The sequence below is a fragment of the Austrofundulus limnaeus genome, unplaced genomic scaffold (assembly GCF_001266775.1).
Source record: "Austrofundulus limnaeus strain Quisiro unplaced genomic scaffold, Austrofundulus_limnaeus-1.0 Scaffold428, whole genome shotgun sequence".
Lineage (NCBI taxonomy): Eukaryota > Metazoa > Chordata > Actinopteri > Cyprinodontiformes > Rivulidae > Austrofundulus > Austrofundulus limnaeus.
Genome location: NW_013952830.1, coordinates 89988 through 96977, shown reverse-complemented (window position 1 = coordinate 96977; position 6990 = coordinate 89988).

Below are 6990 nucleotides of genomic sequence, written 5' to 3'. Positions count from 1 at the left end.
TTTATTCTCTAAACATGCCGTCCCAGTGGCTTTCAAACCCCAAAACACGTTGCGACAAATATTAGTTCACCCCAAAGATGCAGTTCCCCAGAAAAAACAGAGTAATATAGCATATGCTGTTAAGTGTCAGGAGGACTGTGATCAGTCGTACATTGGGGAAACAAAACAGCCACTGTTCAACAGAATGAACCAGCATAGACGAGCTACGTCGTCGTGTCAGGACTCTGCAGTTTACACTCTTCTACAGGCCAGCGGTCACTCTTTCAGAGATGAGGATGTTCTCATCCTTGATAGAGAGGAACGCTGGTTTCAGAGAAGAGTAAAGGAAGCCATCTTTGTGAAGAAAAACATGTCCACCATTAAACAGAGGTGGAGGCCTTCGTGTCCAGTTGTCCTACTCCTACAACGATGTTATTGCAAGTATGACTCAGCCCCCTGTGAGCAAAAAGATGTGAATCAGGGCTCCAACGATTACCAACACAAAGAGGGAAAAAAACATGGGGACGTTGAGCCCCGCCTGCATTCACTACATACACATGACACGACACCTAAGAACCACAGCATCCAAACCAATAAGTCAGATGATGAGGCACATGACCCTCTATGAACAATATAAGTAATCAAGCCTATTGTTAAGCGATGACCCTCATTTGCATGTGACTGACCTCTTTGTCCACCATGTGGAGGCAGTGCTCACAAGGCTGAGTTCACCTGAAACTCATCTGACTGAAGAAGTCTCTTGGACGAGAAACGAAACCTTTCACTAAAGAAGAACCTACTTATTTTTTCTTTTTGACTATGAAACTAATATGGAAGTAAATATAAACACTACATGGTACAATTCAAAAGAAACATAAACACTAATTGCAGTTTTTGTGATGACCTACTAGAAACTGTGACACATCTTTTTTGGCACTGCCCTTTCACAATTAGGTTTTGGAAAGAGTTTAGCAGATTTATTAACCATATTTTGAAGGAATTTTCTTTACATTGGGAAAACCTTTTGATTTGTTTTTCTAGGTTCTCCAGAAAGGACGCTAAATGCTTTTTTTGTAATAAACTTCTTAATTATTTTGGCTAATTTTTACATTCATAAATGTAAATTTAGTAATAAAAAACTTGTTTTGTTCATTTTGTCAAGGATGTGGAAATATATGTACATTCAATATCAGACTCTTCCAATAAAAAGGCCGTTAAGACGATCTCTTTATGTGATTCTTTGCATATCTTTGTTTAATTAACACCACTGGCTGTTCTGTTCATGTAAGTTTTGTATTCTGTATGCTTCATTCATTTGTTTGTTGTGTACTTANGGGGTGGGGGGTGGCGGCTGTAAGGGAAGTATTTCAGTCAAATGATTTTTTTTTTTTGCGCTTTAAAACATGTTGTTTATCTGAGGGTGGAGTTAAATTCAGCTGCAGTGAGAGTGCTGCTCGTAACCATGAGCAGACGCTCTGACAGCTCTGCTCCAACACGGTGTATCAGTGTGGTGACAGTCCTGTCAGTTCTGTGCTTACTGGGCATGATGTCAGTTGTGCAACTGGTGGTCCCACTGGGTCTGCAGAGATGATTCAACCACCTGCACATAATCCTACCGTTCTCTGCACCACAGGCCGTGCGTGATCTCCATCTCTCCTTTAGTGAACAAATCTCAACCACTGGAGGAATCCCCACGTTATATCAGATGGAGTCCCTCTATTCCCACCTCTGTCTGACTCAGGTGGAGAGAGGACAGTGTCTGTCTCATGTCTCTCCACACAGACGGGAGTTTGTCCAATTAAAAGTGACGAACGAGGAGGAACAGAGTAAGTAAGTAAGTGAGTAAGTGAGTAAGTAAGTCAGTCAGTCAGTAAGTAAGTAAGTAAAACTTTATTTATATAGCACATTTTAAGATAGAGATCACAAAGTGCTTCAACAAACAAACAAAAATAAAATAAAGTAAAAATAAACAGAGCAAGTTTAAACAAATGCAGATTTAAAAAGGTAAGATTTTAACTGAGCTTTAAAAGAGTCCACAGAGTCAGCTGATCTTAAATTCAGAGGAAGAGAGTTCCAAAGCCTTGGAGCCACAGACGAAAAAGCTCTGTCTCCTTTAGTCTTTAATTTTGTCCGAGGAACAATCAGCATGTCTTTATCACACAACCTCAGAGCCCTGACAGGAGTGTAAAAATGTAAAAGTTCAGAAATGTAGTGTGGTGGTCTGACCATGCAGAACTTGCAAAACCAAAATCTTGAATTTCACTCGATAATGAACTGGGAGCCAATGGAGTTGCATTAACAGTGGAGTCACATGACAAAACTTGGAAGATCTAGTCAGGAGCCTTGCAGCTGCATTCTGCACAGACTGTAACTGGTCAAGAGAGGTTTTAGTTAGGCATGTATACAATGCATTACAGTAATCTAAACAAGATAAAACAAAAACATGAAGTAAAGTCTCCATTTCTGAATGAGATACAATGGGGCTGAGCTTCAGAGGTTCCTAAGCTCCATGGTGAAATGGTGAAGGTGTTGAGAGATGGAAATTTAATGGAGACCTGTAAAACAAAAATTATGGTTTTGCACGTCAAGTGTATTTGTTCAAAAATAAATGGTAATATAGAGGAAGATTATTGTAAGTTTAAATGTTGTACTGATGATTTAAAATGACACAATATTATCATAGATGTGGTTAAAACCAACTTTAGCCTTTGATATTAAAGAATGTTTTAGAGCAATTTAATTTGAAGTAAGTTCTGACTCATCCATGCCCTCAGGTAGTTAGGGCAGTGAGTGAAGTCAATGATAACAGTGGTGATGGTGATGATGCTGGTGCTCCTGCTGCTATCAGTGTAGAAGTAGATGTTGATGCCAGATTGGTCGAAGTATTTGAGACAGTCTTCATGTGAAGCTGTGTATCTGTGGCATAACAATGAAAATAAATGCCGTACGATTAATGATTTGGCCAAAGGGAAAATAGCAGGGGCCCAAGTACTGCTCCTTGAGGGACACCACAGGTAACACAGGGATATTCCAGCCTACATCTGACATTTGTGTCAAATTCACTGGCTTCTGTTTGTGTGAGGAACACTGATAAAAACACAAATAATGGTGGTAAACATTATCCCATAACAGTAATACTACACGTGAATAGAATAGAATAGAATAGAATAGAATAGAATAGAATAGAATAGAATAGAATAGAATAGAAATTGCCTTTTTGTCCCACTGAGGGAAATTCAGGTGATAGTGTAAGTAAGTAAGCAAGTAAAGTTTTATTTTTAAAGTGCCTTTCATAGAAATAGATACACAAGGTGCTGTATAGTCATCAAATATATTAACAGTGTACAGACAGTAATAAAACATCAAACATACACATAAAACATCAGATTGATACATCCCAGCTCAGAGCAGGTAGGAGACAGGACACAACAACAGGTACCGGTAGTTATAAATAGGGCAGGACTGAGATAGGTCTGAATATTAAGACCAAACAGTGAATCAAAGCGATAGGATTGTTCCAGGATGAATAATGTTGAGACTTTTACAGGTCTTCAGAATTACAAAAGAAATGGATTCACTAATTTACTATGGACTCAGGCTGCGGGTAGCAGTAAGTGTTTAGCTGAAGGCTTGAGTAAAAAAGTGTGTTTTTAGATCTTTCTTAAAGGAATCAATGGGCCTTATGCAAGAACCGTTCATACGAACAGATTTGTTCTTAAATTGTGCATATGAGTGATTTAGGAGAATTTGTGGCATTCACCAATTTTCTCGTATTGTAAGATTTTTTTTCAGATATGAACAAAATTCCAGAATGATCCAGACCTGTCGTATATTTTACGAGCAGTCAGTCTNACTCTGAGCCGTTCAGAGGGAGACGAGGGCGGGAGCACAGTGAAATGATGCTGTGTAGCACCTTCAAAATAAAAGCACACAAATTAAAAAATACAAAATCAAGTATTTTTCTCCTCCAGACAAATGTGCCTTTCTCCAATATTTGGGGGGAYACGTCCCACCCGTCCCCCCCTGCTTCCTACGCCTATGTTTATATCAATCAAATATTTGAGTTAATTATAGGCCTACTCAAAATGGATATGATGTTACACTAACTCAACACATTTGAGTTAGTAGAAATTTCGTAAAATTTACAGTTTTAACTATTCGTTATATTTAATTATTTTCAACATTCGGGTTTATAGTGTACATGTCATAGATGCAGTAYTATTGGTTAAATGTAAATAATTACTGGGAAATGTGTGTGAAATGATACTGCATTAAAATTAATAAAGGCTTTTTTTGGAAACATAATTTTTCTGTCATTACTATTCTTATGTAGAGGTGTCTAATTTTGTGGTATTTACCTGGTTAAATGAAAAACAAAAATAAAATCATACTTCTCTTAGCAATTTGAAGCATGCAACAACTAAATACATGTTTAAAATATACTGCAGTACATCATGCAGCATATTTGGGGTAAATCTATTTTTAATTGACTTAAAGTGTAATAGTTTAACAATGTATTCCTACAAAGTTAACATAAAATAGTGTTTATAAAAAGCTTAATAAATATATTTTAAATTAATAGTCAATATGTTGTTAAAAATATACTATTTGAGCATACTTATTAAAAGTTTATTTAAGCGTGAATTCATTACAAATATATTTTAAGTATCACTTTAAAAAGTATGTTAAAGTGCAAGAGAATATATTTTTAATCATGTTAGAAATATAAATGTACAATAAGCATGCTATATGAATTTGTAATATACTTACCTTGGTTAGTTTTAACAAATATGATTTTGGTCTGTGAGAGGAAAAACATTCCAGTAAAAACTACATCCTGTTCTATAAACCAGTGCAGGAGAAGAGTCGTTTGCAGCTGGGGTTGTCCCGTGAAGCTTCAGAAGTAGACAGGTAGTGGTAGCTGAGAGTATTTGTTTATTTCATAAAAACAACAAAGTCCATTAAAAAAATCAAAGTAAATCAATTATTGAATGAAAAGGGGGCAAAAAAAAGGAAAAAAATTGTATATCTGCCCCTAATAAAAAAACAACTAACTCCAAGAACCAGTGGCGGCTGGTGGATTTTTCTCCAGGGGGGCTTCAACTCCAAAATAGACATATCTCAAAAAGCAATCAAACTTGTACTAAGTTGTTTCACACCAGTGTATTTATAAAACAAATGAAAATAATAAAACAGCATTACATATATTACCATATTGTCATATAGTGTTTGATTTTTATTTTTGCCTTTCTGTAACTGAGAAGCAAAATTCTTCATGACTCTGGTTAAAGTCAGGAATGCTTTAAGATTCTTCTTTAGAAGATGATCATCTGTTCATGATCGTCTGTTGACCTTTAGCCTCGGGTGGGGAGAGCTGACTGCTGCGCTTCTTTCTCTCTCTGCCCCCCCCCCCCCCACACACACACACACACCAGCAGTACGTCCTGCAGAGCGGGAGGGGAGGAGGGAAAAAAAGGCAGAAAGACAGGGGGGCAGCTGCAGCCCTAACGGACCGAACTTCAGTCAAACAAGACCAAACACTTTTATTCCTGATTTAAACTAGTGATCTTGTGTGCCTCTCTCTGCCTCTGAAGAGGATGGGGGGTGAAAAATCCTGCACCTCAGACCGTTTAGAGATGTAACTATCTGCGTCGCTGTGGTCACTCTCCATGTAGCATCAATTATGCTAATGCTAGCTGTCGCGTTCTCTCATCCTGGCYACACCTCCGCTCTCTAACCCCTCCCCCTTCCCTACCCACACCCCCTACCCTACCCACTTTGATGCATTTTTCAAATTTCACGTTGGGGCAGAGTTATCTTTTCACAGGGGGGTATAAGATACACTTTAAAAACAGCTGGGTTATCGCTTTATTTAACATGGCTCTGATAGTGATCCAGCTGTTTGCAGGTGATGTGCTGCACACGCAGCGTGTCCTCGAGTTTTTGCTATGATAAAAACATTGTTCCTGCGTGCAACAGATGGAAAGGTTTGGTCTGAGCTGGGGTTGTCCCATCTCACGCTGCTGCAGCTTTTTATAATAGCACGCAGCGCAGAGGGGTGATTGACAGGAGCGATCGGCTCTGAACGCAGCATGCATGTGTGCAGGACTCCCAATGCAGGACTAAAAACAAAAAATAAGGTGGAGATTGATCTTTTTAGGCCAAGTGAGCGGTTCATCTAAAGGGGTCTGTGCAGCCAGAGAGGAAAACGTTCATTCTTCTTCAAAAAGTGTGTGTGCATTTGTGTGTGTTTTATCTTGAGAAATGCAAAGTGTGGCATGTGCACATCCTAAAATGCATGTCTCACGGTCAATGCATGAGACTTGAGAGCTCTGTCATTATATTAACATCATTCTGTTTGCATTGTTGACATTTTCGGCACTTGTCACAACCCGTGGGTCGAACTTTTTCACCACCCTCCACAGAAGAAGACAAGAACTTTATTGTGTGATTGGTCAGAACTTCGTGGGAGTGTTTGTTTGTGCTGAAAGCGCTCAAACGCTGCATTTTTCTTCAACCACTAGCTTAAAAAAAACAGCGACTCGCTTCCTCGCTTCCTGTACCAGGAAGCAGCAGTTTGTGAAGAGAGTCAAATGGCCAAAAACTCATGAAAAGAGGATAAAACTAGCCTGGCCCTTGCCTTCCTACACAGTTACGCTCAATTCTATTTTCCCTTCACTGCTCCGTCTGGGATTTCTCATTTCTCCCATAGACAAAGATTTATTCAGGAGCATTTCATTCGGGCCAATCAGAGAACAGAATGCCAATTTTCTGTGCAGTGTCTTTAGCTATGGCAGTGGATGAAGTGAATGAAGCCAGTCCATGTTCATAAGGCTTCCAAATTAAATTAAATTTGTCTGACAAAGCAGCRGCTCTCATTTACAGTCGTCTYGTTCGGCTCAGTACTTCTCTCCTCTCAGTAGGGTTGTTTACAGCGCACTCGATTTCCGATTAGCGTCTTAGCTTAGCCTCCTTCACAGCGACGTACGTCGCGGCCAACAGATCCAATCA